The sequence below is a fragment of the Drosophila takahashii genome, chromosome 3R (assembly GCF_030179915.1).
Source record: "Drosophila takahashii strain IR98-3 E-12201 chromosome 3R, DtakHiC1v2, whole genome shotgun sequence".
In the NCBI taxonomy this organism is placed as follows: domain Eukaryota; kingdom Metazoa; phylum Arthropoda; class Insecta; order Diptera; family Drosophilidae; genus Drosophila; species Drosophila takahashii.
In genome coordinates this window covers 27,724,914-27,747,719 of record NC_091681.1, presented here as the reverse complement: position 1 = coordinate 27,747,719, position 22,806 = coordinate 27,724,914, and the positions used below count along the sequence as shown (strand labels likewise).

Here is a 22,806-nt window from a genome sequence, read left to right as displayed (position 1 = left end):
GGATAGGGATTGGAATTGGTAAGCGGGGAGCGGGGGGAAGAGCCGATATGGCCCACAAGTCCAAATCAAAAGCAACAGCGCCAGGCACCTCGTATCTGCATTCATATGTGCTCTGTGTTCTCAACTGAATGGCGAAATCGCGGATAATCCCCCGTTCAGCTTGACTTGCCTTTGACGCTTTTGTCGCAGCACTTTCATTTCAATTATGTAATTAAATAAAAATATACTTCTTTGCAGAGGGATCAACCTTTTATGGCCCTAATTAAAAGTAGCAACTTCTGGTTTTTAATTGGAGTTTATTATTGTTAGAAAAAGCTAAGATATCATGTTCTTTTTTACTCCCTATTTAGTTTTTAATTATTTTTATAAAGAATCTACATAAATAATTAAATTAGAAGATCACACAGACCTCAATTAAAGCTTAATAATTGCATTTACCACATCCAAAGGCTTTATTATAATAACGGCTGTTCCGATGGATACATATATATATATATATGGCGATATCTTTGATACGACAACTCCCTTTTCTGCAGTCTTTAATTAAACAGTTAGCTCGGGCGGAGGAAGAGGAAGCGAGAGGGCAGACCCTTGGTAATTTCACACAAAGGCAGACCACAAACGAAACTAACAGGCAGTTGGGTGGCAAGTGGGTGGCAAGCCAAAATGAAATGGGAAAAAATTGAAAGAGAAACTAAAGGATAAATTGACAAGCAGACACAGATACACACACAAACGCAGCAGACACACATAGATACGCCAAACTTTTTGCCAGCCGAACCACAGATGAGCGCACTTTTGGCTGCCGCCTGACATGGCGAAAATGGTCGGTATGGATGCATGGATGGATGCCGGATAGATAGATAGATGGATGGAAACTGTGCAAGCTGGCCGAATAAATAGGGGGCTGGGCTGGGGGTCTTTGGGAGGACAACTCCCGCCTGCCTGACGGCCATTTACTTGAGTGTCTGGGCGCAAAACAGAGGCAGCAATGGCAACAGCAACATCAAGCGTCTGAGAACGCCTTTGAAGGATAACTACACTAATCAAATAAGTAGGAGAGACATTCCTTTCTTCAACTTCAGTAAGAATTTAATTATTAAAATTAAAAAAACAACAAACAAATTTTAATTTATACGCGAAATTTTTGAAAATGTTTACAATTTTCAACCGTTGCGGTCAAATCGATATGCGCAAGTCAAATTTGACACCATTAAACGTAAAATCGATCATCGTTTCATATCAAGTTTTTTTTGAGTGAGGTAATTTTATTATTACAACCCATTTTTAAGTAATTTCACACAGATGAGTATCCCAACGTCTGGTCACAAAGTTAAGCTTTAATCATATTTTTTAAAATTCCTCATTTCTGACCCATATTTGTTTCAGTGCACACAGATTCTGAGCCGAGCCGCGTAATATTTTGCATTTCGTGCCGGGGCAGAGCCAAGCGGCTGTTGGTCGCGACTCGTCGCGAGATGAATCCTATTTACAAGGCACAATTCTGACTGAGTGCACACACACACACTGGGGGTTTGGGGGATCGGGGTTCAGAAGGTTCTCTGTAAGGCGGGGGCGATGTAAGGGGGTCAGGCCAGGAGGCAGCTTGTCAAAGTCAGTAAAATTTTAGTCGCTTTGAACGACAGACGTAACTGCAGCACAAGTACAAGAAAAACGGAGTGGAGGAAGGCAGCTGGGAAAAAATGTAAACTGAAAGGTAGTGGTGGCAAAGTGTTTTTGCTGTTTTCCCTCTGTGCAACTGTAGTGGCATCACAATCCCCCTCCTTCAACTCGCTCAAGGAAATGTTTTCTAGTGCGCCTTGGAGGTAATTCGGGCTGTTAAGCTGCCTTTGCAAAGAGCAAGATCTAATTGATTTAAATGTGTACAATAAAAAAGGCTACTATTGCAGAAAGAATACCTGACCTTTTAAGGTCCTTTAACGCATTTGTCTGATTTATACTATACTTATAATTATTCCTTCCTTCTATAAAATATTATTTCCAATCAATAAATATATATACATAAATTTAATTGGCGACTATTTAGCACACATAATCTGTTTTAGCCAAACATAAATCACCAACGAAACAAGAAAATAATTCGCATTGACAACTTTTTGCCAAATCATGCGTTAATGGGATTTATCCACATTATAACCCTGCAGAGTCACCAGAACCGAGCACTCAGCATCCAGTTTATACCCAAGAAACAGCATACAATTTTTTTCGCTCCAGTAAATTTCATTTTACCGAGCTATAGCGAAGAAAAAAAATGTATATTTATATGCGAGAGCTCAGACTGCGACTATGAGTCTGGGACACATCGTAGGACACTTTGGAGAGACCTCCTCTGCCGTGGAAAGGAGGCAAGGGGGACAGCCTTATGCTTTCGCATATTTTATGTGGCGGTAAGTGTGCGCTTGTGTCTGTATCTCAGTCTTTGTTGTTTCATTTATTCGGTTGACTGGCATGACCTCAGTATCCTCGACTCCTTTCCACCTTGTGCAGCCCCTTTCCTTTCACAACAACAATTGCTAAGTAGGAGCTGCTGCAAACGGCGCCGCCATAGTCGTTTTTGAAAATTTCATTCTGCGAATCTTTATTTTACCCTTTTAGCGGACATTATGCTCTCAGTCAGAAAATCTTGCACAGCGGGGTATTCCTTTTAATCGCATAGAAATTATGCACTCTTGACTAACCCTGAGGTTATTAATAATGAAAGTAATTGTAGGGCAGCAAAAAGGTTCCATTGTTTGTGGTATAAATCTTAAAGTTGAGGTATAGAAATTTCGAGATGAGATCTACTATTTTTCAGTAAAGTTAGATATTCTTAAGTTCTATTAAAAAAAAAGAAAAGAAAAACAATTATGTCTTGTTAAGTATCGCCACCCAAAGAATACCTTATTCCCAAGCAATTATTTCGAGACACATTAATGCCTCGATCCATTTCTTTGATCTGTACAAGGGTATTTGATCTATCGGTCTTGAAATCTATTGTTTCTGCATTGTTGCTGCTGATTCTGCTTGTGGATGGCTGATTTCGCTTCCACTTCTCCTACTGTTTTTCCTTATTTTCTCCTTGTAACTGCTCCTGGTTTTCTGCATCTGCCTCTCGGCTCGTTCTATTGTCACATTTTGTAACAATGGCAGCCGTGCGCGCGAATCGGACTCAGAAAAAGGAGCCGAGTAAACGACTGCAGGAGCAACATCATCATCATCATCATCGCCGTCAGAGAAAAATGAAAACAACTAGGAGGGGGAGGTAGGAGGTTGAGGACTACACGCCTTTGCTTTGGCGTATGAACTGTTGATGGTGTTATGGCGATATGTCGCCGACTACGGACTCGACATCCTCGGCACTCCAAGCTCCTCACCTCCATTAGTCGCACGCGTTTATAAGTAGAAGCATAAAAAAATGTTTGTGAACAGAAGGAAGGAAAAACAATGCTCTGGCAGGACAGGATGAGAATAAGACAAGGCATACTGTACATACACAAAGAAAAACGAGAAGAGCAATGGTTATTTTAAAATTTAAAGGGATTCATTCATCTCAAGGTCTTCTTGATTTAAATAATATTATCCTTTATGAGAAAGAATGAGCTCAAGCCTTTCATATCCTTCATAAAACCTGTTGGATATTTAAGCAGCTCTAACAATACAGGTTGGTATCTGAGATATTTTTATAAAGAATATACATTTTGACTAAATTAGAATATATTTCGAGTATCCTTTTTTTGTCTGTGTGTAGGATATAGGAGGACACAGTGACCAAAGGGGGTGTGGGTTGGGATCTGGCTGGCCGGCTCCTCGTGGAGCGGATAAAAATGAAATAAAAATCGATAAGTAGAGGCACGTTTGAATGCCCACCACCCTGCTCACGTATATAGGATGGGGATTTGGATGGGGATGAGGATGGTGGGCAGACGATGACTCCGCTAGATGCCGCGTGTGTATACTTTGTGTATTGTTTGGCAAATTCTTAGAAACGTGCTACTCCCCAGTAACTCCCCATATTTTTTTTTCGCTCCTCCTAGGGAGTTTTACTATATTCTGACTGCCTTCTTTTTAGACTCACCCTATTTTGCGCAATTAGATGTCATTTAATGCTTGATAATTCGCTTAATGACAGGAACAACAACATTGTCTCAACTGTAATTTAAATTGCGTCTAGCCGAAAGGTCAAGTTTGGTTTTATTTCTTCAGTCTTTTGTGTCTATGCTTGAGCAGACATTGCATTTAAACTTAATAGGCACTTCTTCTTGAGCCCAACAAAATTTAAATTAATTTAATTGTGTTTGTTCCCCATTACAATCAATAAATAAAGCTTTTCAATTTATTAGAGTTAAAAAACTGTCAAATTAGTTGACTTAATTCAATGAAAGTGTACAAAAGTCAACGACAGACAATAGAAATGCTGTGAAAATATGCTCAATAGACGATGCTTCAAGTGACTGTCAAGGCTCCAATTAGTTAAATGGAGTTGTTATCGCCTAAATTGATCCACAATTCAACCTACGGCGAACGGTCCAACAATTACGGATAATGCAGCCGGGCATTAAATATTCATTTAATGACAGCCAAAGTGATAAAAACGAGTGACAGAATCAATCGATACCAGAGTTTCAGTGCTCACATATCGATTAGGCGACGTCGGGTCCAATTGGGCCACCAAGTTATCACCCATTGAAGGCGGATCATGGGTTATGAAGCCAAGGTAACCGTTAACCAAACCAGTTCCATTCTGAGGGGCAACAAAAAACGTTGTAAATTAATTGGTCCCCTATCATTGAACAGGTTTTCCCCAGTAAGTTATCCGCCAAATCATTAACACATCTTGTGGAATTGTTGGCTTTGCCACCGCTTTGTGTGGTTTCGGTGGTTTTTGGCGTTTGCTGTGGTTTAAGCCGTAGCTCTAATGTCAGGACCTTCCCGACGCGTCAAAGCAAAGTTAAACCGCAGCTTATAAGCGGTATGTTGGGTTTCTGTTGGATGTTTGAGGTATTTGAGGACTGGGGGAATGGTTATGGCCAATTGAAAATGCATTATTCAGGTCTCAAATGAACAATTCCGGCAGCCGTTCCTGCCACCGTAAAACCAAATCGTATATTCCTCATGTTCGGGCCCCATCTCACATGTCACCCACTTTGTTGTGGCCCAAATAAAGGCAATCCGGGCAATCTCAGCCGTCTTAGCTACAGCTACAGCCGCAGAGTCATAGCCACGGCAACAAAGCCAACACACGCACCCCCAGGCGACGGCAAATGTATCTAATGGATACCATTCCAGGCCAGACAGCTGCAGGCAGGCACTTCCACAGGTACAGTGGTTACTCTTTGGGGGAAAAGAGCTCACAAATCAGGTTAATTTCCATCTAAAAGGTTATTGGGATATTTCATAGACCATAAACTTGATATTTTCATCCATTTTTTCAATTCAATGGTGAGGGTATAGTATTTCTGAGGTCGGTTATATTTATTGTAACCTAATTTACTTTCTTTATAAATGATTGAAATCATTCTATTCCAGATAACAGCTTTTGGCGAACTAAAACTTTTTGAACTCAAATAATATTTCTAAAATTTTAAGGTTTTTAATTAATTCAATTCTACACCTACACTATCCGTTGCAATTAGCGTGGGCCCACTGTGGCCGGGAGTATCTAATGGTTACCTATTGGCCGGGCCAAGGCAAAGGGCCACCGAAAAAAGCCAAAGAAAAGGTGCCACCACAATCTCTGTATCCGTATCTGTATCGGTATTTTTCCCTGCGAGTGTTGTGTTTGTGTGGGAGACGAGTACATCAAAATGTGTTTAGGTGTGTGTTAGTAAGTGAGTGCCCACCAGCGAAGAAGAAAAAAAATTGTATCTATATCCTATTTGTTGGGGGGTTAAACGGGGGGAGAGTATGACGATGGTTTTTATAGGGTCACACGAGCGCGCATTTCTTCACAAATTGACGTTGTTGTTCTTGCCGCTGATGTTCTCTGTTGCTTGATGGCTGTGTAAGCGTGTGTATCTGTGTGTTTTGTTATATTGACGTATCTGAGCCTCAAGACGTGCGCTTTACACTTCTGCGCCCAAAAAGGCCCCAACAATAACAACATACAGAAGAAGAAAAAAATCAGCTACATATCAAATGGAAATGCGCAGGTCAAATAAATGTTTACATTTTTCATATCAATTTAAGAAGCGAATAATAGATTTCAATAATAAGAGTGTCTTGCTGTAAAATTGAAATAATGCAGCTAATCACTAAATTTTAATATTTTTGCCAGTCAATAAACATCATATTAAATTAAAATATTATTCCACGTGAAATTTAATATGATATCGGTTTTCTTTAAGTGCAACTGGAGGAGGCCAAACATCATTTGCACGCGTGCTCTTTCCGCTCTTTCCGCTTGAGAAAAGAGAGAGCGAGGGGGCGGCCGAGGTGGAGGTGAAAGGGGGCGGGGTTATGGCCCAGAGGCATCTTCGAGATACTCACTAAATATTTGCGGATAAATGGTGAAAATTTTGACTGCTTTTGTAATAAACTTGGTAGCGATTTACGCCTCTGTTGTTTTTGGCCCATTAAAAGCCAGAAGGAGACTGTGTGTGTGTTTCCTTATTGCTCCCGCACTCTCCTCTTCCCACTCTACTTTCTTCACTTCCGTTTTACGTTTGTTTGTTTTGCTTTTTGCCTTTCACTGGGCACTGCACTTCACTTCATTTCACTTCACTTTTGGCCAGGGTTCATTAATTTGCATTCGGCTGTGATGGGCATGTGACACACAGAAGTAACGGTTACGGCGGCAGGACAACAAGGACTACGACCACGGATACGGCCACATTCATCGCGAGCCCGGCACGTACGTGAGACTAGAAGCCCGACTCATTGCACTCGACATTTTTATATCCCGATGCGAATACGATATCCTGCCACTGGCATTTGCTCTCCTTCAATACACGCTGCGCTCTTCGCGTCCTTCCGCCGCCTTGTTGCTGTTGTTGTTTCGCGCGCGAAGGCAAGAATGAGAATGAGAAAGAGAACGAGAGTCTCCGACTCGAGACCAGACCGAAAAAAAACAACAGAGCGCGGTGGTCACACTGGAAAAATACCATAATAACACGCTGTGGGTGAGAGAGCGAGCAGAAGAGCGGGAGAGTGCAGAAAATCGAAAATGTGGGGGGGAGACTAGGAAGGCAAAAGGCGGAGTGGGGGAGGGGTTTTGGGGCATCTGCAAGACGTGTGCGGTGCACCAAACACGTAAAATCACTTAGGCATCCCAGAAACAGAAGGCCCCCAGAGAGAGAGTGACAGTAAATGAGAGCGCCAGAGAGAATAGCAAACAGTGAAGGACCAAAACCAAAGACGGCGTTGCCAGATGCAAGAGGATGCGCCTGCTCTTCATGATAACAGGTGGTAGCACTGTTTAAATGAAAAGCCTTATAAAAATAACTAGTGTTTTAGATAAATAATAAACAAAATTACAAATAAACCAAACTAATAAAATAATTGGTACTGATTTTCTGATCAGATTTAAGGTTTTTATATCAATAAATGACGGATTTCATTTATTAAATTAAAGATAATTTTAAAAATTAAACAATTGGTCCTGGTTTTTATTATATCATTTGATAAACTAAACAACATAATAATAATTTTTATTTTTGATTACACAATTAAAAGTTCAATTGTTATGGAACCCCCTGGGTTTACAATCTCCTTGCATTCCCTTCCTCTTTTACCTTTTTAAAAGTTCAACAACATTAATAGCGCCACCTGGTGGTTAGTTTTGGCGCTATACGTTATGAGCCGTAATCATCAGACAAAAACGGTTAACCGAAACAACAAAAAATAAAACTACTTAAACTCACTCTCTCAACACGTGAGACCCCAAAAAAGAGAGATTGTGAGAGTGCTAGATTGGGGCTCTCTCATGCGCAGCCACCACCAAAACAATAACAACACAAATAACGGTAACGACAGGGAGCACATCAAAAAGCAACCCTCGAATTTGTGTACAGCAATAACAAAAACAAGCGGCGCTCTGCTCGTGAATCAAAATATGGATATGGATTATAATGCGAGAGTAAAAATGGGGCACAAAACACACACAGGCAAACCCGCACAAACGAGCGATATAATCGACAAAAAGGATGAAATATTACACGTTTCTCTTTCCGACATTTTTGTTTTTCCTCCAGACTTTGGGTAAAAGGTTTATGGGCAATTTTACAGTTGCCGACAGCAATTTGCATTCACAAACACACAGATACAATAAAAAGGCAAATCAATTTGAAGAAACCTGTTACAAAAGGCCAGAAATGAGGCTGTCTAGCCATCCCACTCCCACGCATTGCATTCGAGGTACACACATTTGAGTGGCATTCAATCACAACACATTTAACATCCATGTGTTGGTTGCTTGTGGCCAAAACTCTCACGCACTGGATAAACCAGATAAACTATCTCAATAAAGTCAATAAAAGCCGGCATGAAATAGCAAAAAGGTTCCCACAAAACAAAAATAAAGCCAAACACACACGCACACCTTCGTTTTTTTATTGGAAAAATATTCGTGTTGTTTTTGTTGCTATCGATGATGGTGCAAAAAACGTTGATGACAATACAGAATCGTTCTAGTCTAACCTCACTTTACTTTATTTGCATAAAAATATTTTAAGCAAGCATATCAGAAAAAGTATCCATTTAAAATTAAAATCATAGAAAAAATACAACTTTTTAGAAATTCCTGGACCAAATGATTTTCTATTTGAGTTATACCACCTAATGATTAAACACTGCAACCCCTACTTAACCACATTTTCGTTTTTTGGCAAATGGAAACCAAAGTGTTTTGGGTTCAGTGTTTAGATTGCAATCGATAAGCGATTTTTGGAATCTGAACCATGTTTGTATTTCCTACGAATGCCAGGCAAACAATAGCCGAAAATTCTCTTTCACTCGTAATGCTCCCAACCCGCATTCAAGTATGTAAAACTAGCAAAACCAATGGAGAAATATCTCCCAGGTGCCGGAATCATTTTGCTTTTGGTATTTTTGCATATCTATCCGGCAACAAAAATGTAATTGAGTTAATAACAGACGAGCGAAATGCTCCGAAAAATCATTGGTTTTGGCTTTTGGCAGCAGTTTTGAATTCAGTTACCAAAATATTTGTTAGCTGGATGCATTTACATGACGGGGGAAATAACAGTTTTGTGAATTGAAACGATTAAAATAGACGTAAAATCGGGTTAACCTAAACATTTGGAAAAGTAAATTTTTACATAAAATTTCTCAGATTTTGCATATCAATACCTGTGGGATTATTCTTTTACCATTGCCTAAATGCATTTCCAGACATTTTCAGATTAATGTTGATAATTTTTAAGAGATTTATGTACCTGGAATGACAAAAAACAGAAAAAGATATTAATTAGCATGATGAATAAGGCCACAATTAACTTGAATTTTAATTAACACATGGATGACGTTTATGTTTTAGATGCTAATTACTTCATTAAGGTGATATAACGAGCATAAAAGAAAGAAACCGATTTCTCAGACCACAAGTTTTTAATTTAATCTAATATTCTATTGGGTTAAACTGTTCAAATAATTGTTATCAGCTTAATAATAGCCCACATTTCCATACCAATTTGTACCCACACTTTGAGGAACCCATGTTAAACGGACAATTAATGATGCTAAAACTGCATCGCATTCACGATTGAGATTCGTGCTGATTTGCCTGCCTCAATTGTGAACCGAAATGGCTGTGAAATTGAGATTTCCTACTTAAGCGCAATTAAAATTAACTTCAAATGAAATCGTTAAAATTGACGGGCATTAGGGGAATGGCCGCGAGAACGGGAGCGGTTGAGTTTGACCGGCAAAACTCCGTCCCGGAATCGCCATAACGGCAAGGGTCTCTGGTCTCTGGGTCTCTGGACTGCCGAGATCCGAGATCCCAAGTCAGACAGCATCGTTATTGCCCTTCAGTCCGGCAAAACCACCCCACTTCTTCGACCGGGCGGCGTTGAATGCGCCGCAATCAATTTGTCGACTAATTGACATACATCAGACCAGTGAAGTGTGCTTAAAGCGCAATGAGAAATTATATTTTTAGCCCCGGCATCGTTGGCCTCCTCTCCTCATCAAAGCCCCCCACCGATTTTCGCTGGGTTACAAGACTCGCCGAGAGGCTGCCTGGGCAAATGGAATCAAAACGCAAACACTCCATTAAAGTGGGCATCGAATGAAAGGGAGGTAGGGATGTGGAGAGGTCAGAGGACCAGACCAGCAGGGCAAATCAAAACTTGACTACAAACTACCCATAAATCATGCTCATAATTCCCCATTATGGGAATCTATGGGAAACAGCTCAATTGCGTGAACTTCAACATCTATTGCTTGGGAAATGCGTTTAAGAATATTTCTAGAAATTATTAAAAGCTCACTGCACATTTATTTTTCTTATAATTTTATGATGCGGTGTTATTTCACTTTCCGTGTCCGACATATTTAATATTGATCTTCCACAGAATTTGTGTAATAAAGTTCTCCCACTTTTTGATGTCTTGAAATCAAATGAACGTCTTGGGATGAGTGAGGGCTATTAATAGCGGCTGTCAGTTGATGTACTAATTTTTCAGTGAGCCGCACATCCCATTGCCATTCCGATTCGACTTCAGATTCAGATTCATATTCCCACTTCAACTTCCACCTCTCCTCAGGCAATCCCCTTTGAATTCCCCGAGCTGTCTGTTTGTCACTCAACATATGGCGGGGATAATTAGTTTGCCTTCAGTGGCAGCTCCCAGAGCATCCGACTTGGTAGTAGTATCTCTCTTTCCGTTTCATCTGTGCATCTCTATCGGGTACTACTTGTATCTCCATCTCTCTCCCTCTCTCTCTCTCTCTCTCTCTCTTTATCGCTCCAGCTATCTTCGAGATGTGGGCACAATTGCATTTTGTTTCACATTTCCACAATCGCAGCGCTCGTCTGCAGCTGTCTACATTAATTAATTCCTTTGAATGCATACACAAGAGCATACAAACGCACCCACAATCCGAATCCGAATATCTATCTATATGGCTCCGTCTCTTTCGCTGGCGGTATTCCCGTCTCTCTTTGGCATTCAACACCGAGTCTGTTTTCTGTGTACATATACGTACATATGTAAGTACTTCGGTCCGTTCGTTGTTTATTCGTTTTATGTTGTGTAATATATCAAATTGGAGTAGAGATGAGATGGCGAGCAATGCGAAATGCATTTAATAAATATGCAGATGATGCATTCACGAAAAACAACAGGGCGACCAACGGCAGCAGCGAGGAGGTGGAAAAGGTAGGCCGAGGATTATTTCATTGACATTCAGGGCGAGCATTTCGATCTCATTTTCCCAGACCCCAGTGCACCATCCACAATCCCCAATCCGATTTGTCCCCCGGCATTATCTGGCAGCTCTTTAAATTGACATGACATTTGTGGATGATTTTCATATTTCGAAAGGTGTGCTAGCGATACCTAGACTAGCATACTATGAAAATATAGTAAATATAATTAATTTAATTACAAATTAAATACAAATATCACCTAATATTACTTCTCATTTAAGCAAGATAATTCTCACGGTGTAGCTATATCGTTTAACGTATTCACCGCAATTAAGATTCCACTGGCATCTTTGGTTTGTTTTTAATACTGATTTATTTATGCTCAGTTACGTGTATTTTAGCCACACAGGGCCCTTCAAAGCATCATTATACACGTAGACTGATGAAGTGGCTGCTGGGAGAAGAGGTCTAGAAGCTGGATGGATCAGACAGGTGAGAGGGATGGGGGAACAGGAATTGGATCCCATTCCCCGCTTTGGTTTCGCGTTTCATCTTCGAGCACCTGCCATGCCATGCAATATAACCCGACACTTGGACCGAAACTGAAACATATTTTCCGTTTCACACTCTCTCTCTGGGGCTCACCTCATCTCACCTTCGCCATCTACCACTTACCTTTACCTTCCTGCGGTGTGATTATCTCCCTCAAAAGCCCCTCACCCCCTCTTTCTACTCCAAATACTCCTGTTTTGATTATGCTGATTGCAACAAATGTTATGGCCATTTTCGTTTTGGTGGCTGGCTCTTGCCGTTCTGCTTCAATTTTAGCCTCGCCTTCGTCGTTTCGGCTTAAACATTTGTTTGCACTTGACATTAGCAAAGTCATAACACAAATTTCCTGCCTTGCACCCCAACAACAACGACAACTACAACAACAAGAACCATAATAATAAAGGCAACAAGAATACATTGAAGCCGCTTTAACAAATTGCTGTGCCAGCACTTGGCAACAGTGCTGTCCCTTAAGCTGTATTTACCATATTTGAATGATAATAAAAAATATGATTAGAAGTTATTTTTTAAACTGTAAAAAAAGGGTTATTACTTAATCTTACTTAAAGTCTATAATATATTTGTATATATAAATACTATAAATAGTAAAATGAAAGTAAAAACCAAATACAAAGTAAAAGCTCTTATCGAAAAACGTAATATAATAATTTCCCATACCATCTCTGTAATATATCATAATTTTAAAACATTCTATTCCATTTATTTGAAAACCTAGCTATTTTATGGCTCAGATATTCCGACACCACCACTTGCCATAGTCTACAGCACTTCAGACTGGTTTGCAGGGGGGTAAATAGGGGAAATCCAGGGAGGAGGACAAGTGAGGCGTTCAGAGAACAGACATCCACAACAAAACGGTAAAATTGTCATTTACAAAAGCCAACGCGTGCACAGGTAAAACACGTAGAAAAAAATACAAGAGCAGAAAAAAAATGCAGGGGCCCACAATAAATATAAAACAACCTACCGGCGGCTTCCAAACGCTCGTCGCACGTGAAAGTCAACGAACTGGAACACCCCTCCTGGAGCACAGAGCACCGAACACCGAGTAACCCCCTTTGGAAGCCCCATTACCATCCCCCTCACATTACCTGACCGCTGACTGTTGACGCTCACTGTCTGCCAACTCTTGGCAGTCACCGCAATACAAGGCAATACAAAAAAAAAAGGTCTAAATTGCATGAACAACAGGTCCGGTCCAGCAGCAAACGGTAATACCCATGACCATTGATCCCGGCTCTTCAGAACCCGCTCCACACATGGCCGTTAATTTGTTATTGTCGCACAATTTGCCCAGATAGGAACAGAGAATCCCAAATTGTATCCCGAAATGGCCAGTCAATATGGGTATAATCAACTTGAGATACTTTTGTTGCCAAGAGATCAAGTGTCCGCCTAGGGGAGCGTGTAATTCGGCCAATTGAATTCGTGTTTCCAAGCCTTTTATGGCCCTCCACAGCAAACCAATGTAAAAAATAGCTTTTGGGGTGCATAACAAAAAAAAAGATTGAAGGGTATACAATCTGATATCTGGGATTTCAATTGCAAATGTCAGGAGAACATTTAAGGAAAATTCATTTTGTATTCGAGATTCCGGTTAGGTATTAAAAAGGGATGAGAAAGTATTTTATCCTAACTTAATTTGATTGTAATTTTTAATAGTTAGGTATTAAAAAGGGATGAGAAAGTATTTTATCCTAACTTAATTTGATTGTAATTTTTAATAGTACATGTACTTAACAGTTTTATTTTTGCCGATAAGGTTACATATCATTGATTTCCAATATTTTACAGGAAAAAACGCATCCATTCCCGCCATAAAGAAATTCCCCAGCTCAGTAGATCGGCAATTTAAAATCCATTTGAAGTCCAGGACAACCCATAACCTCCTTCCCATTTCAACCCCCCGATTATGTTCGTTCCGCTAGAGAAGAAAAAGAATTTAACCGACAATTTTATTTTGATTTCGTTACTCGATTCTTTTGGCCAGATTGGCCCAGCCCGGCGACGTGTACGTTTTATGGCTAATACGTGTTTCGCCCGACAATGAACAATGAATTTGTTCGGCCGTCTTTTTTTCTCGATCTGTGTTTCAGTTACGAATTTAGCCAGTTTATTGCTACTTCTTCGGCCCGTCTACCATCCATTTAATATTAAAAAGAAAAAATTGACAGCAATCGGAAACCTTAGAAGGGGGGAGACAGACATTTCTCCTTTTAGCAATCATTCACTCAATTGATGTATTCGAATATGCACGACGCGACATCAAAGGCCTTCACCACCACCATTGATGGGTGGGCGGGTCATAAGGTCAAGGGGGTGGTGGCGGTGGTTGCCCAGGAGCTAATAGCCAAGAGGATCTGGGGTGCTGGCTCTAATGGTTGTTGGTTGGAAGCCGTGTGCTTAGGGCACATCGAGCCGTGTAATTAGATTGTCACACTGAAGTGGCCGCCGTCCTCAGCCGATGCCATTTCATTTTGGCCGAAGCTATTATTCCCGCTTCACTGAATCACTCCTTTTCCACGCCCTTTTCAGGGTATTATAACTTAAGCCAGATGCTAATCGATTAACTAAATATCTTTCTACCAAAAGTTTAGTAAAAACCTAAGGAAATTAATTTGTTTTCTTGACTTAAGAGATTGAAAATATTAAAATCATAATAAAAACATTTTATAGGGAACATATACATCAGTTGAAAACTATCTTCCCTGCTTGGGTTTATTTCGCTTTTCTGATTTCTCACACAGCTCGGCCACATAAACATTTTGTTTACGTACCCATTTCACGAGCAAACCGCACAGAAAAAAAAGGGTTCCATTGGGTCGCGTGCCCCGAGTTATATGTTGTGTACATATTTTGTTTCGGTAATTCGAGCCACCGCGAAAGTGTCATATGCCACACGGCTTTGAATGTAGGGGATAATCGCCGCCTGGTTATTAATTAAATGTGCTCTCGAAATAAATGCAAATAATTTGGATTCTCCTCGCTGGCAAACACAACAGCCGCAGACAGGACGGCACAGCAGGTGGACACAAAGGATGGGCAGATGTATGAACACACATATGAAACGGAGCCTGGGCTGCCAAAGGACCTCAGATCCATTCATTTAGTGTGTGTGTGTGCACACAACACACTCGCATTTGTGCGTATCTGTGGTCTGACAAGGAGTAATTGCAAAATGCAATATGACAAACGCACAAAGATACTCGGCAATATGTGCAGTTCCGTATCTCAAACACACCTGCATAAATAAAACATGGCCTATAGGCTACGGATGATTCATACAGCGGGGCGCAAAGAGTTTGGTGCTCTGCGAATATTAATCCTTTTTCTTTTAAACATGCTTTAATTGTTATAATTTAATACGGGATTTAAGTTATGGAAATGTAAGTTATGGAAATATTTTGAAAAAATTACTTACAATTCTTTAAAACTACAACAGTCTGAATGGGTTACAAATTCTTTGTCCCAATTTATTACTCAATTTAAAGATATTCTTCCAGGCGTTTTTGGTCAAACGAGAAATGGACAAACACTTCCATAAAACATTCTGCTCGAGGACATTTTCCAAGATGACCCAACGTAAACGTGCAATGTCTCAGGAAACCTATCCTTATCTTTCTGACGGGCCAAAGAAAACATTAAATATGAAATGTCGAGACGACAAATGAAAGCCAAAAAGGATATGAAAATAAATTCTAGACGATAAAATCAAAGTGCTGCAGACAACAACTGACGCAGCAGAAAAACACAAAATGACAACAACAGCGACAACGGCGAAAAGTGAGGAAAACTCAAAAGTTGTCAATTATTTTACTCTTGCCGACGGCAATTGCAATTTAAATTGATATAAGACATAAGGCTGCAGGGGTTGCAGGTGTATTTTAAATTAGACAAAGCATCAGAGTTTAATGGACCCAGAAAACTATATATTTTGGTACAAAGGTATTGTACGACAATGAGAAAATTAAACCACAAAACCGTTTTCGATGTTATTAGATTTTTAATTTAGTTAGAAAAAAAGGTGTTATTTTTACACAGAAAACCCAAAATCTTAAAATATTTTAGTAATGGACCAAAAAATTATTCTTTCCAAGGAAAAGAAAGTCCAATAAATCCGAAATCTACGATCTAATTGAAGCAATCAAATGTTCAAGAACCCCGAACATATTTTCCCCCCTCCACTCTAATTTATCTTTCCTGCCGTCAAAAACATCAATGTAAACTCGTGCGCTACAGATTCATAATTTGGCTAAGCATTCTGTTTATTTATCCTCTTGTGTGTGGGTCAACACAGAGCTTTCCGAAGAAAATTGTTTCGGCCCAGGCGATTTGGGGGCACACACAAAAAAAAAAAAAGGAGGAAAAATGAAAAAGCCAAAAGGCCGCAACGATTCCGAGGCAATTAGGGCGTGGTCGGTGCGCCGCGGTTGAAACTGTGCCAATACTAACAAAAACACTGCCAAGAAGCAAGAAGAAGGCGAAACGCGAAATGCGAGGGGTTCACGAATAGTTGCACTCGCAGCTGTTTACAAAATGTGTTTGCTTTAGCATAATATTTAGATATTTTGCGGGCAAGTGTAAGAAATGATGGCAAACAATGCGCGGATGGGCAGAAAATATGCAAAAAATAAGTCAACAAAATGCAAAAAATGTTAATTATTTGTTTGCCCACACACACGCGCACACACTTTTTACACTCGACTAGGTGTGTATCTGAAATTGGTTGGCCATTGTCCAGAATTTGTGGCGAAACATCAAAACGGCACGGGGGAAATCAATTGTAGCGGTTTGGGCCAACAGTTTACCGCCCTTGTCGAGTGCCAATTAGGCCCGGAAAATCTAATCCGATTATCAGCAGGGGTTCGAGTGTCTGACAGACAGAAAGAAGGAGTGCAGATCCTACTGAAAAGATTTTCGTGAATGGCTCTTTAAAAGCACTTTGGTTTGCCATGAATAAAGCGATGCTTGTTTTTGCCAAAGAGTATTTAGTTTAAAAGCTCCAAGGAAAAGTTTCGCCTTGTTCAAAGTGCTTAATAGGGCTAAAAATATGAACAAAAAATATTTAAAGGCAATTGTAAATTTAAGAATTCAGAGTGGCAAGTTTTTTAGATTTTATTTTCTCGACATAGACATTTATAATACGAGTGAAAATACAAATCAAACTGCCAAAAACTGCTTAGTCGATTTCCTAAAAATGGTTCACACATTAAATGTGCACACCTAAACACACCTGAAAAATGTAGGCAGATGATAGCAATTAATTGCGAACCGACTTTCAATGGGTCAGGTCATCGAGTGGGTGGCAGAAATCAGAAGACAGAAGTGAGAATAATGCTGACAGCCACGAAAAATGTTGTAGTTGGCCTATTAAAAGTCAGCAAAATGAAAAAGCCAAAAATGTCAATCGGGAAACGAAAATAAAAACAATTTACAATTTTATTATTTATTTATAATTTCGGCGAGTTTCGAGCGCTCGGTCCATTCATGCATGGCGCAATAAAGAGGTGAAAGCAAATGAAAAATTGTGCATATTTTGGATGCGGAAAAATAGTTTATACTCTAAATATTTATGTTATTTCGCCTACTCAAACGAATTTGTATTTAATTCTGATTTATTTTTCACCCCATATTATCGGGTTGCTAACGCCTAATGTTTGTATTTGGCTATGGGATTTGTGTGCTAATTGACCGACTCAACTTGTATAACCATTCCGATTTATATTGTCTGGGGTTCATTGCCACGACATGCCAAGTAATCATTTATTTCGCACCGCCTCAACTTGGAGCAATCAAAGTGCCAAATTATATTAGCCATAAAAACCCGAGGCGTAGAAACAGGGGAGAGTTTTGGCTTTATTACGGGCACTGAAAGAAATTATGGGGCTATGGTAATTAAATCAATGCTGTAATAAATATTTATTTCGATATTATCTATAATAGTAATACAACTGCACAGCAGACGACTTTAGTTAATATAAATATCAACATAAAATCATAAAGCAGCTATCCTTTTTTACAGTGTATAACTGTTTTGTTTTTCGGAGCCTATATATATTGGGGTAATTATTTTTTTAACCCACAAATGTCAAAGCTGAAACCCAGCAACAGCAAAAACATCAAAAACAGCTAACATTATAACGTTGTAGCCAAAGTAATTTTTCAAAGCCCCTCTACCTTAATCTTCTTTTATACCCCCTGCATCCCCTTCAATTTTCGCTCCTTCTTTTGGTTACACAATTGCGGGCAAAACAATAGCATTTTTTAAACCAATATGAAGTGAAAACCTTTAAAATCTCAAGGTATTATAGATGTCATTTATTCTTCCTCTTCTTATACAAGAAACCCTTTAACATTTTTTATTTATTAAATATAATATTTAAAATGTCCATTTTGACTAATATATTTTAATTTAAGGTTAAGAAGAGCGTCCAAATGAAATCGATTAAATTACGTAGCTCTCCAAATACCATAAATTTGTGAGTGACACCTTTAGAGCCATTATTTTGACCACAGCTGTATACACACTCATTTTATGGCCATTTGTGGCTGGCTGTTCTTTTGACTGTCTGTTTGGTGGGTCCGACCGGGTGGTTCTACTCCGTTGACCGACAGTATAGTATAGTAGTTGGCTGAAAAGGGCGGGAAGGCGGGGAAATGGGGAATGGAAGTTGGTCGGTTCGCCCAGTTGGTTGCGCTTTGATTGCTTTGTGTCGTTCTCTGGGGCCAAATGGCTGAACCGAACTGTGCTGAGTTCAGTCGAGTTGAGTGACTGCCAGACCGCCAAAGTCCCCAAGTTATACGTACGAATATCCCCCCCTCTTCTTGGAGTGTGTGCATTACGTAGGAAATTAGTTTTAATCCACTTCCTCGTCTACTCCTGTCGTCTTGGCCATGTTTTTATGAAGCCATTTTATGTGGCCATCTCGCCACGTCCTTTAAAAATTGCTTCATAAATAAATAAGAAGACATCAAGGACTTTTGGCCAAGGATACTCGTCGCTTCTTCGTCAATTAGTCTGTCACGTTCAGGTTGTACATCATTTGGAAATCTCTTTCTTGACTTGACGCCATCTCCTTGCCATAATTACTTGGGTTTATGGCCGCAAGTATGCCCCTCGTTTTGCCCCAATTAAATGTTAAGTAACCCCAAAAGGTCGTTAAACTTGAGGTACAGATAATTTGCCTCAGAAATCGTTAGGAACTTGGGTTCTACTACTAATGTGGTCAAAGACTTGTTACCAACTGCCATATCCAGAAATATCCAGCTACCTTTTTTGTGGCACGTAATTATGAGAGTTATTTACCTGGAATGACAAAACAAAAAAGAAAATTGGATTAGCACGGGGAAATAAACACAATTAGCATATCTGGTAATTAACATATGTAATATAGTTCGGTTAACTACGATTGTGTAAGACAAGGAGAACAAATTATCAAGATCATGGCACCCACTTTTGTAAGACGTATAAAGTTCAAAGGGTCAGGCATAAAGAATTTAATTTTTTAAAAAATTCTATTGATTATTAGGTTAAGAATAATAAATAAATAATGCCAAGAAAAGTACGTAAGTAAGTAATCCATCAGCCTATCGATCAATCTTTTACTTTATTGGAATTTTTCTTTCCCCTCCGTCACTTGAGGATCTGTTCCCACATTAAATGTGAAATAATTAAGCCCATCAATCCCAAACACTGGTCAACAAAGAGAGCAGGTAGCTAAACAACAAAGCGAAGCCCAGAAGATTTTTTTTTTACCGGCCAGTGAAGTGAAGTATCCTCAAAAGTGAGGCAAATTACCTTTTTAGATGCGCTTCAACATCGGTCAATTGCCTTCTACAGACTGGAAAAGAGAGGGAGAGAGGGTCTACGTATTTGTTTGAGCGAACCTGCGAAGGTGGTCCAGTAAACATAACCTCAACTCATCGCAGGTTTATCTGTCAATCTCTCGCTGGCTCAGCTCCATCTAGCCCTCTCGCTCTTTCCCGCTTTACCTATGCAAACACAATGAGCGGCCGAATGACAGATACACACACACATAGAATAAAGAAGAGGTAGAGAAGAAGAGGAAGAAGCAAGAACAATGGAAATATATCTCAGGTTGTGTGTGACGACAACTAATGGATGAGCTTTGCTCCCGCTCTGCCTCCCTCTTTTGCGCCTCTTCGCTCTTTTGCTCTCTTTTCAGCCCCCTCCTGCCCCCCACCCGTTCGGTCCACGATTCGCATGCATTTGTTGTTGGCGATTGGCGAAATTCAGTTTGGAATTCCGTTTCCATGCGAAGCGCAATATGCAGAGCGAGTGGAGAATACATCACACTTACACGTACGCACTCACAGATACATTCCCATACAGTGGGCGCCCGGAAATAAACAGATACAGATTAATTGTACTCGTTTAATTTGGAAATCAAAACATTGGATTTACGAAAATTTATGAAAAACCCCTTATACCATTTAAAAAAGGAATCGATTTTTTATAACTATTACTGTTTTTATTTCGTTCTTAGGCTAACCCAATCTAAGGAATAAAAAGCGATTGTCTAATTAATGGTTCCTTAGAACCAAAACAAAACAAGTTTTTCAATTGATCCTCGTTTAAAAGCAATTACTGAGAGCTACTGTTGCTGATTGAAATTGTTTGATTTGTGTTGTTGAGTGGCCAAATAAAGTTAGTACCACCCATGGAGTTGCACTCGAACAGTCTTCCCTACTCACTTCGCTTTTCTCTGGCTGCCCACATAGACATCTCGCAATTATAACTTTTCCGCACTGCATCAGCAAAACTCTGCCATCCCAAGCATTCTATACAACTCGTTTCCCATCCAGCATCCATCCATCCATCTTCAATTTTGGCAAGTGAAGTCCGGACCAACGAACGAACGATGGCTAAAACAGAATCAATCCACTGATGGCGAGCGCAAATGTGTGTGCATGCGTTTGTTAGATACATTCTTACAACAGGTAATAGGTTGGTTACCTGGGCTGTTGCCTGGCACAAATGCTTGAAAATAACCCGGCTCAAAGGAACTCTGAGCTGCAGAGAAGAGGCAGCGGAGAGGTTTGGTAAGTGGCTGGCCAATTTCTGCTGCTGTTGCTGCTGCAGTTTTTGCAGCTGCCCAACAGACGGACAAAATGCGATGGATATGGATGCTACCTGTACTGCCAAAGCAACAACAACAACAAGGGTCTGTGTTATCCTTCTAGACATACAGCTGTCTTCAAAGGAATAGGTCTCAAGCCAAGGATTATTCGGGTATTATAATCCTCAAAATGGAAAAGAGTTCTCTAAAAGTGTTATTTAAAAAAATAATTACCCCAATTACAGAGATCTAATATTGAATTTCCGCTAGCGATTATCACGACATTAAGATATAATTTTTATTTTATCAATTCCCACCCACATCCCAACTTTGAACGGGATGGAATTGATATTACCGATGTTAGGAAATGACTTGACTTGTATTTCTTTTATTAATTTCCCCCTTATCTGTAATAGAGACTCCTACTATCTTGACCGCAACTGTTGGTCAGTGTGTGTGCGGTGGACATGCCATGTTTGCCCCTCTGTCAATAAGCTGTGTGTTTCATTCTCGATTCATCTCCGCATCTCCGCGCTCCTTGTTCCTGGCTCCTTTGTTTGGCTCATTGTTCCTGATTGAACTGCTGTGGATTAGGAGGAGTTAGCTGTGCGAAATGCGAGGAGATGCCGATATGGCCGGCAGGTATTGTTTAGATTACATGCAACTACTACCAACAAGAACTGCGAACGACAGCAGATGCTTTTGTTCGTCTTTGGATGTGTATTCCTTCCACTTTTGGATTCAGTTCTTCCCTCACTATCATTGCAATCATTATCGACCATTACACGCTTTGGCTGCAGCTGCCAGATCTTTATTATTTTGCTATTTTTGGCATGGATTACCAGACGGTAATTAGCAGAACCTTTAAGGGTAATTGATTGATTACTGGCTGATCTGGCAGAGCGGAAAAATGGGAATTAGGGCTGTCATAGGGATAAAGTAAGCCAAAGCTCACCGAAAGCAATAATCACACTCAAGAACAACAAAGAGACAGAAGTGCTCGCACCCAGTGACCTCAAATATATGGCTCGTAAAATCGGTTTCAGGCCTGAGTGCCCCCTTATCCCAATCAACACCCCATCAAAACGTATCCATAAAACTCAACTCTTCGCAAAAGAGGGTGCGGAGTGGAACATCTCCAATTTCCTCAATGAAAAGTGACACCAAGCTGACAATAATTTGATTGTGAAACAAACTGTTGCCGTTCGAAATGAACAATCGTAAACACACAAAAAAAGGAATGGAACTGGAACCCGGAATACCATCCATTCATGCATATCATCATCATTTATAACAAGCATGAGGACTTTACCCCTTGGGCAAATGCAAATGGCCCTGGGAAAGAGCGGGTGGTTGGGGGGCATCTGTTTGGGTGCATTGGGAAGTGGTTTGAGCTATGGTAGCTGTTCACTTTCAAAGTCAGGCCACTCCACACAGGAGCAGCAGTCCCCGTTCCATTTCCATTTTCCCAGCCCGTAATATGCAAAGTTTTCTTCAACATTGCACACAAAGTTAAGCTCCACTTTTGCCGGCCAACAACATTAAGGTCATTGTATCTCATCCCCCACACTTGGAACTGGGTCAACTTTCCTGGCAGTGGTTGTACGTACCCCTCAGTTCGTGCCGCTTTCGATTTTGTTGCATTTCGGACACTAACCCTTTCTCTCCTTTCAGCACGCGATTGCAATTAACCGGCGTTTAGTTGCTCAGACGCCTGGCGGGTGGATGGCCCCACGAAACTATAATTCCACGGATACATTGGATACACAGGGAATATATTGTTTTAATTACAATTTTATATGGTCTCGTTGAATTACAGAATGA

At 40.2% G+C, this 22,806-nt stretch overlaps 1 protein-coding gene and 1 long non-coding RNA gene across 2 annotated transcripts in view; both read right to left on the bottom strand.

Moving 5' to 3' along the window:
• The window catches only part of Bicra (BRD4 interacting chromatin remodeling complex associated protein), a 50,163-nt gene that overhangs the window by 14,168 nt on the left and 13,189 nt on the right, over positions 1-22,806 (bottom strand). The window lies entirely within an intron of this gene.
• On the bottom strand, positions 10,922-15,598 carry LOC138913523 (uncharacterized). Its single transcript, XR_011419293.1, has 3 exons — positions 15,324-15,598; positions 11,589-11,797; positions 10,922-11,532 (listed from the first exon to the last, which is right to left on the bottom strand). It is a non-coding gene; the product is annotated as an uncharacterized lncRNA (long non-coding RNA).